Raw genomic sequence first — 9554 nt, forward strand, 5'->3', positions numbered from 1 at the left:
CCTCCCTTCTCTCTGCTCGACTCTCCCTCTGTAAGTGGAACCCCTCAGCCCTTGTCCTGTCCCCACAGCCCCTGCTGACCAGCCCCTCCCCAGCTCTCGCACAGCCCCTTGCAGCACTGACAGGCTGCACTCAGGTCTCCCCGCAGCCTCCTCTGCTGCAGGCTGAACCCCCCCAGCTCTCTGCCCTCTTCTCTCACCTACCGTGTTTACGGCCCCCAAAGGATCCAGCCACACGAGCATGCCAAAGCCCCAGCAGCAAGACCAGCACGTCAGATACGTGCTTGATCAGTTTTTACTCAGGGGCTCATCGTTTCGAGGCATCTTGCACACTCACATCTCTGTTTCCAGGTCCCCTCCCCAGCCCCCCTTGTCTGTACTTGTCCCCCAGTACGTACTTACGCCTCCCCAAACCCCACAATGCCGAGGTTTCTGTGCTTCCCACAGGCCACTGATTCCCCAGCCTTACTGTTGAGGAAAATCTTCCCAAATGTCTGACCTAATTCTTCCTCTGTGAAATGCCGGCACCCTCCTCCTCGCCCCGACAGCAGTGGCTGCATGACGCAGCTCTGCCGTTCACCCCCCAGACCACTCTTCTCCGCTGCCTCATCTGGCAAGTCCTATTTTTAGTCCCCTCTCGGGCTCTTTTCTCTCTCCTCTGTTCTTTCCCAGCTCTCTCCCGAGCATCCCCACCCTGCTTTCAGCTGAAGTTAACTGGCCTTGCTGGAGCTCAGCAGATGGCTTTATGTCTGAACACAACTCCCCTTTACTCCTCCTGGTAGTAAAGAGTTCAGTATTTTCACCCTATTATGACACTTAGCAACTTGGTTTTAACCTTTGATCCATTCACGATCCCACACCGTTTCTTCCAAACTCCCGCCTAAAGCTCTCCCAAGTGGGAGAAAACCATCTTAATACATTATAGTCAATACAAAGCAAGACCCCCCCCATCTACTAGGCAGATATTAACTGATTTTTTCATTTTATATTTTAAAAGTTCCTTCTCTTGCGCTGAGTGTCGTTCAAACGAGTGAAGCATTTATTAAAGTACCAGATCCAGTTTCAGTGGCAGTGCACATGATTTATACCAGGACAACTGCGGCTCCCTGCATCCAACCCGTGATACTCTCCCATTTATTAAAATATTAAGAGGTACCGACTGGAAACACTTCCCATTTCGCTGACAGCTTCCATCCACCGCCGAAATTCGCACCCCAGGAACAGCCTCCTCAGTCCCTGGCAGGTCTGGGCTGACGCCTCAGCGTGTTGCCTGTAGTGGTTTCTCGGGAGCAGAGAACATCTTCCAAAACCTGCAGGACACTGACGTTCTCGCTGCGTTCAAGAGCTCCAGGGCCGTTAAGGTGACCCGACTGGCAATGCTGGCAGCGTCGTAAGTTTATTAATTAAACTGGGAACAAGCTCCCATCTGCTGGGAGAGGGGAACCTGGCCCTCCCCGGTTGGGCCGAGTTGAGCACGTCACCGTACGCGCTCCTGCTGTCTCCCTGTCACTTCTGCCATGCTCAGGCGAACCCATGGCTGCAAGCCAGAACCCAACTGCTTCCACACAGGCACTGCTTTTGGGGAGAAGTTATCTGCACAGAAGTGTCAGGCCCCTTTTGGTACGCTGGCAAAGGTTTGCCTCAGCCCTTACTTGAACCACCAGATAAATGACGAGGAAAGACGGCGATTCCAGTCAATCAGGGCATCCTAACGCCCTCGTGAAGAGCTACACCTTGCCAGTGAAAAATCAAGGACCGACTGAGGCTGATTCCTTTAGCCTGTGTTTTAAGAACCATTTTCATACTGGTTTCTTGAGAAGGAACAAAACCCCAACCTGTGTCACGTCACACCACAAAGGAGAACATCGACTCCTCTCATCCGCAGTACCGACAGCAAACGTGCCGTAAGGACATGATGCCAAGGACCGATGGTACGGGATACCACTGCCTTCCAACCAGCTGCGAGACAACGGCTGGCACTCAGACCGCTCACATCTTCAGAGAAGCTGGTTCAAGCTGCCTTCAGCAGATGCAAGTGTGGACTTGGATATTTGGGGGTTTTAAGAAGAAAAGCAGCTTTGCAATATTTCAAGGTGGGGTCCTGAGACTTTTTTTTTGTCTAATCCATCAGTACTAAGTAAGAACAGAAACGTAGCAGGGCCCTTTGTGCCCAGAACTGCATCAAAGCCTCAGAATTACAGCTGTAATTAACGGGTTTTCCAAGCTGGGGGTGCAGGGAAGAATCAGCTGGAGAAAAAACATTAGTCAAAATCGTCTAAGAGACCCCAGCAGCCTTCAGACTGAGCCAGCTGAGCATCGCTGCTCTGGCTCATGCGCGAGGGCACGACTCCCACAACAGCTGTACTCCAGGCTCTTCCCTGTTTCACCCCATTCGTCACCTTTTACGGTCGTGAAAACCGTGCTGCCTTCAGGAAGATGAGGGATCTTTAAATTTCTTCAGAATTTTCTTATGTCTTTATTATTCCATCTGCAGCTCAGCGGGACGCTTGACCTACACCGACACAACCTGTAGTAAAACGGGTTCAGCTATTCGGTTTCACCATCCCTTAAGCGAGCCATTATTTTATAAGTTTTTTGTTTTCTTTTTTCTCCCCCTCACGCTTCAGAGAGGAAATGCCTGCCGTGAATTCTTCTCCAGCATTTTAAACACCACATGAAGCGCTTTCTTTCCATCGCCAAAGAGCTTCCCAAGGACCACAAGCCCCCCAAGCAAAGTGAGGTGTAAATACCTGAGCCCTCTCCGCACCCACCCAGTGCTGCTCAAACCGCCTCTGCCCATGCTCATGAGGACAGAAAATACCACCGAGCACAGAAAGCACCACCCCACCAGCTCCACTCGGACCCCAAATCAGCAAATCTACCGATGTGGGCTCTGAAGATGACACAGGTATTTTCCAAGTGCTCTCTACGCTGCGGCCGCACGCTCGTTATGGCCTGTCAGACTGCAGCAGGAACAGAGAAGCTGAATTATTTCCTTTTTTTGCAACAAGCTCGGTGTTGGAACACTCCGGAGCCTCACACGGGACAGTTTTAGCTCACTAAACAAGCCATGGGTTTGTGCTCTACAAAAGCTGGACTTTTGGATTGGAGGCTTTTTTGGGTTGTTTTGGGGGTTTTGGCTTGGTGTTTGGTGGTTTTTTTCCAGACAATAGCTCACGTTACCACCCTCTGTCCTCTCCGGGGATGTCCTCGGTGTGCTGGAAAGCAAATTCGTGAAGTCACGTATGCACTCAGCAAGCCTGCGTCTGGCACACGGCCCTTCCAACTCCTCCTCACTCAAACAAAATCTGTACCGGGAAAAACCTGTGCCATAGAACCAAAAAAAAAAAACCAACAGCTATTTTCAGACCAGACCGAATGTATTTGAATGAAAAAACCTAAACACAGCCCTGAGAGAAATGACAGAAGGGGAAGACTGATCCAGCCTTAACGCCGCAACCGTCCAGGAGCCTGCAGCGCCGCTGAGCTCCGCAGTGGTGCCTGAGCTGAACCTCGCGGATGCAGAACGACTTCCTCACCTACTCCCTGTAACAGGCGAAAGGATCTGGGACTTTCCCTCAAGCCTACGGTGTGTTTCCAAACCCCAGGCTCGGTGCCGTGGGCTTTCCAACGGGCTTTAACCAGCAGGTCTCGCCGGTTGTAAAGGTCTCGGCGGGCTGTAAAGCCAGAGCACAGCGCGTGGACGTCAGGTCCTCAGCCCCAGCGTCTCATGGCACGGGACACGCGCTGCTCTCCCGGTTTATATTTATCCCTGGCTCAGGTACCGTCTGCTGAGGGCTCTGGGACAAAGGCAGGAATTTCACACGTGCACAGCCCTCCCAAGGCGATAAAATGATTTCGGACAAACCCGGTTCACGCGTCAAGCAACAAGAGACTGGAGTTTTTAACGCTGGCAGCCAGCGTACGTCTGGCCCTGCACTTTATTTATGTTCTATAGGGGCTCTGCCTCCCCGAAGCCCACAGCAAACAGCTGTCATTAACATCCACCCCTTCTGCTCACACTTCCCTTAATCCCTCACCGACTTTCCAGCCTATAATTAAACTTTCCAGCTGCCACACTCGGAGATGGCACCGATATCCATGGTTTGTTTCTCAGCAGTCCCTAAAAAGCTCTTTTTTCACTTTGCAGGACCGTGGGCTTGGTCCAAAGCCTCTTAGACGCACAGCTTTTAGGGTAACAACCCTCTGCTCACTTACAAATTGTCCCTGTTTTACCAGGGAAGTTAAAAGGCGGAGCAGTATTACCTTAATTATCAAGGTAATGCATTTTTACCCTGCCAATAGGTGGGTGAACACTGCGAGCTTGGGCTGTACATCGGAACGAGCTGGATAACCACCATGGCTTACAAAGCTCAAATCCAAGCTCAAAGTTTAAGAAGCAGCTCCAAGATGAGCGAATTAAGATTCGGAAAGACTTTCTGTAGAAACGTGATGAGAGATCAAACATCTGACTTTATGTTGCAACAGTAAATTGGGGTTCACGCTTCAGTCGTCAAGAGCTGTTCCTCACTGTCATGTGAGGAACTGGAGCAGGAGGGATGGTGGGCCATGGTTTGGTCTGATGCCACTGTCACAGCATTCAAGACGACTTGGAATTTCATGAGGGATTTCACGTTCAGCCTCCACAGCTGAACAGGAAAAGGAGAAGGTGTCTGAAGCAAACACTGTCTGTTTTGGTAATGTCACACAGCGTGACCCAGGGGCAGCTGCACAGAGCAGGTCAGGCCAGCAAACACTGATCCACCAGCCCTTCAGATCCAGGACAAGAAAACCTCACCAGCCAGCCCCAAACAAACTTGTGTCCCTTTTCTGAGCCCCCGCTGAGCCTTGCAGTCCAGAAAGCTGCCCCAGCCCAAACCTGAAGGCTGGGTAACCACACACAGCATCCTCAGTTCCAGAGCTCTGCAGCTCCAGGAGCCAACATCACCAGATACTCTGTTACAGATATTCGCTCAACTGCTGAAGCACTGTCATGGCAAACAAGGAGCGGGCTCCATTCACAACATGACTGGAGAGCATCCACCAGCAACCCCTACAGACTCCCAGACTGGTGGGGCAGGGAGCTCTGGGGATCACCCAGCCCAACCCCCTGCCAGAGCAGGGTCACCAGAGCAGGTGCCAGGGTGGCGTCCAGGAGGGTTTGGGATCTCTCCAGAGCAGGAGACTCCACCGCCTCTCTGGGCAGCCGGGGCCAGGGCTCCTCACCCTCACAGCAAAGAAGTGTCTCCTCATGATCGGGTGGAACTTCCCGTGTTCCAGTTTCTGCCTGCTGTCCCTTGTCCTGTCGCTGGGCACCACTGGGCAGAGTCTGGTCCCTCCTCCCGACCCCCCTTTAGCTCTTGATCCCATGGAGGAGGTCCCCTCTCGGGCTGCTCTTCTGCAGCTGAACAGCCCCAGGGCTCTCAGCCGTTCCTTGGCACAGAGATGTTCCAGCCCCATCAGCATCCTCGCAGCCTCCCCTGGACTCTCCCCAGTAGTTCCTCATCTCTCCTGAACTGGGGAGCCCAGCACTGGACCCAGGACTCCAGATGTGGCCTCACTACGGCAGAGCAGAGCAGGAGGAGAACCTCCCTCAACCTGGTAGCCACACTCTTCTTCATGCACCCCAGGAGACCATGGGCCTTCGTACCCACCCCACCAGCCCACAGCAATCATATCACACACTGATGAAGGTGTGGGGATGTCGGGAGTCCTCCTGTGTCTCCTCTGAGCGCATTTAGGAGCGGCAGCACGCTTTGGCTTTGCCCTTTGCCTCATGTGGCAGAGAAAAATTGAGCACTCAGGTCCAGCCTTCACGCCTCTGAAACCGCAGCAAGGACGAAAGTTGCAGCTTTGCTGACAATTATCTGCTATTTAAACAAAGTGGAAAGGAACATACTCATTTTCAATTTTATCCCGCTGGGTGAGGATGAAAATTTAGGACTAGGCTTTTAATGCTACAAACCAGTTTAGTAACTGCGGAGGATTTACCAGCCAAGGTACGGCCGTTTGGGTAGGTGACACGATTCATCATTTGGGTTTCATCAAGTCTGAGAGCATCACTGCTCAGTGAAGAGATCACACCAGACAGGTGCCCGGACAGCCACGGCTTGTCTCCAGTGGCAAGGCAAGGAAGGTCAACACTTTAAGTAGAAATTAACACACTTTCAGTTCCACCTAAGCTATCGGTGGAACTTTCCTCCCTCCTTACGTTAGATGTAAGACTTTAAAGGTGAATTTTGAAGAGCGCATGTGACGCGCTTAAGCTTCAAACCCATATGCTTTGAGAGGTTAGGAGAGTGCAGAAACAGCGTCTCATTGAGAACCGTTTGTCATTTTTAATCACAGGATAACTCTGCAAGAGGCGTGACTGATGCCACTTACATGTTCACCTGACAGACTGAATTATTAATCCTCCCGCCGCCTACACCAAAGGCTCAAGCACAGCAGGCAGGCAGCTACCAGCCCCAGGAGCTCTACGGAACATCCTTGAGATGGGAGAGCAGCGTCGTCCAGCACTTGGGGTGAAGCGCTTCTCCTTGCAGGCACTGGGACATCCGTCCTTGTCCCCACTGCCACCTCGCAGCTTCGGTATTCTGAAGCAGGGGAGGACCTTGGGCAGACCTATGGAAGGCAGTAAGGACTCCAAGCTCCTGCCAAGTTTTCAAAGAGTTACCTTTTTCTAACGGCGCACACTTGAAGTGATGCCTTGGCACCCCAGAGCTGGAAGATACCAAGCATTCTGCAGAGTTGTCATCTTAAGCCATGATGTGCAGGGCAATGGAACCGGTGCAGGGTCTGGAGCACAATGCGCTGAGGAGCAGCTGAGGGACCTGGGGGGGTTGAGCCTGGAGCAAAGGAGGCTCAGGGGAGACCTTCTGGCTCTGACAACTCCCTGACAGGAGGGTGGAGTGACGGGGGGCTTTGGTCTCTTCTCCCCAGGAACAAGCAATAGGATGAGAGGAAACAGCCTCAAGTTGCACCAGGGGAGGTTGAGGTTGTCCCTGAGGAACAATTTCTGTCCCGTTGGGGTTGTCCAGGCGTGTCCCAGGCTGCCCAGGGCAGTGGTGGAGTCCCCATCCCTGGAGGGGTTTCCCAGCCCTTGTGTCGAGGTGGTGCTGAGGGACAGGGGGCAGTGGGGACCTGGCAGTGCTGGGGGAACGGGGAGGACTCCATGAGCTTACAGGTCTCTTCCAAACTAAGAGATTCTGTGATTTAAATATTACTCTTGGGTACTGATTTTGTAGCTCTCTAACATTACTGATCACTAATTTCCTTATGACATGTCTAAGTAGAGTTCAGAAAGAAATGAAGTTCCACAGATTTCCACAGCATATCCTAAAGCGGGCTTTCCCCACAGCACAATTCCCAAATACCGGGTTAAATTAGAGCAGGTTGTACAAGGTCTTGCAGCCTTCCCCAGAAAGCAGGACTCCTCGCCTGAGAATCTCAAGACATTGAGCTTAAACATATCACCAGTCGGGGTGGCTTCTGCTCAGCCCACTTCTCCAACCAGAATGTTCTTACATCAGAGATAACCCCCTGCGTCGTGAAAACACTTATTCAGACTCTTGTGGATGTCTGTGCTCTCCCTTCTGAATTTCTGGACGTTTTCTCTCAGGCTCAGCAGCAAACATTGAATTAAGAAATATTTAACCACCAGTATTTTTTAAACAACAGCGTGTATGCAGGAATCATTGCCTGTCGCGTCGCACCACCAAACACAGCCAGTGGAAACCGGACACAAACCGCTCGCCGTGGGCTGAACTAGCTGCGTTCAGAAAACCAACAGACAGCGCGTTTCCTTGGCCGAGACCTTGATTCATTTGCCTAGTCCCATCCTGCAGCGACTTTTTCTCCTGACAACATCATTCCCGGCGCAGAGGACACTATCAGACTCGCAGGGGTAGGAACAACACAGCCCCGGCGTGCCTTAAAAAAGAAGGCAGAGAAGGTTTTTAGGTAAACTACGTGAGGTAGCACGTAGTAAACATCCTGCTCTGTGCTTTTACAACTGGGTGGGAGCTGGAGGATGACGGAGACCTTCTTACGGCGCTTTGTGTCCATACAGCACGATGGCTTGGTGCTGAATTACCTATTGCTCACCAGCAGTTTTTCTACTGAAGAAATTAAAAAGCACAGCAAGATTTCTGTGGAGATATTAAACACTTCCGTGGATTCTCACAAACTGCTCAGAGGAAGAAAGCACAGCTACACTGACAGCATTGTTCAAAGCAACGTCACAGGAGCAGAAGGTCACGGGGGCACCTTCTTTCAGAGCAGCTCCTTTGCTTTTAGAGAGAAGAAACCAAGCGTGGCTCTTCAGACAATGGAAAACACGGGACACGGGCGAGCAGCAAAAGAACGTGCCATAACCGACCTGCTGCTGGGGTGAGGTGAGGTGATTCGGAACAACGAGGGGTGGGGAAATCACAGCAATCACACCTGCGCAGCAGATGTGGGGAGGAAGGGGGTCCAAAACCAGCTAGAGAGTTTAACACAGACACTGCTGTCTCAGAGCTGCTGGGGTCCTTCTGGCCACGGGAATGCAGAAGCTACAACCACCCTGACTCCATGGGTAGCCCAAAATAATGCTGTCCGCCCTGCAAGGGATGTTTTACATCCATTCCTAGAGCATGGCAGCGGGAAGTTGGTAAAAATTTCAAAAGGCGGCATTTTTGGTTGGGCAGCTCTGCATCCTTAATTCAATCACTGTCCCCTCGGGCCGGGAAAAGGACTGGCTTTACTGCTCTGCATCACCACATTAGCAGAGAAGCTGCAAAGTACAACAGTCCTGGTTTAGCTATGACCTGAGCGTAAGAAAAACAGTTTGGGGTCCACACAGTGAAAAGCAAGTCAAGAAAACTGTGTCACACCACTACACATGAGGGTGAACCACTTTCAAAGTAGAAACGTGACATTCTCGATGATTTGGTTTGGCTTTGCAAGAGCCGTGGTCAACGGGCATGCATCAGAAGTAACAACCCCACCGCCAACAGGCTGAAGAAAGGTGGGTTTTTCAAGTGACTTAAGTTACCCCAGCATTTCACCATCATGAGAACTTTGTGCAACACATTTCGTTATGTGCCAACACAAGCAGGTCCATGGTTTATGCCAACAGAAAGCCTGGCTGAAGAGATTTAAATACACCAGTGAAGGAGGTGGGTGCCGTCCTTCCTCCCTGCCTTGGACAGCCAGTGGGGCGGAAGCAGCATCTGCTGGCTCTTCTGCTCCAACCCCTCACAGGCTCAGAGGGATTCCTAGGATCAGAAAAAGCTAACAGAAACCAACGATGCTCTAGGTCTGGAGGGCGTCGTTAAAAGGGCACACTCGGTGGGTGGTACTTAGGGTTTTTACTTTTTCCAAGGTATCTTCTACGGCCCAGTAATATATTACAATAATCTACATATAGGACTAGTAGGGTTGAGGGCAGGACTGAACACAGAACACAAACCAGTGTCAATACCAGAACTAAACTGGTGTAGAGAACTGTACACAACCTCCGTTTGCTGCTCTGAGTGCGCTACCCCCGCAAGCAAGCGATCTAACCCCGACAG

This window comes from Buceros rhinoceros, unplaced genomic scaffold, assembly GCF_000710305.1.
Source record: "Buceros rhinoceros silvestris isolate BGI_N320 unplaced genomic scaffold, ASM71030v1 scaffold7476, whole genome shotgun sequence".
Lineage (NCBI taxonomy): Eukaryota > Metazoa > Chordata > Aves > Bucerotiformes > Bucerotidae > Buceros > Buceros rhinoceros.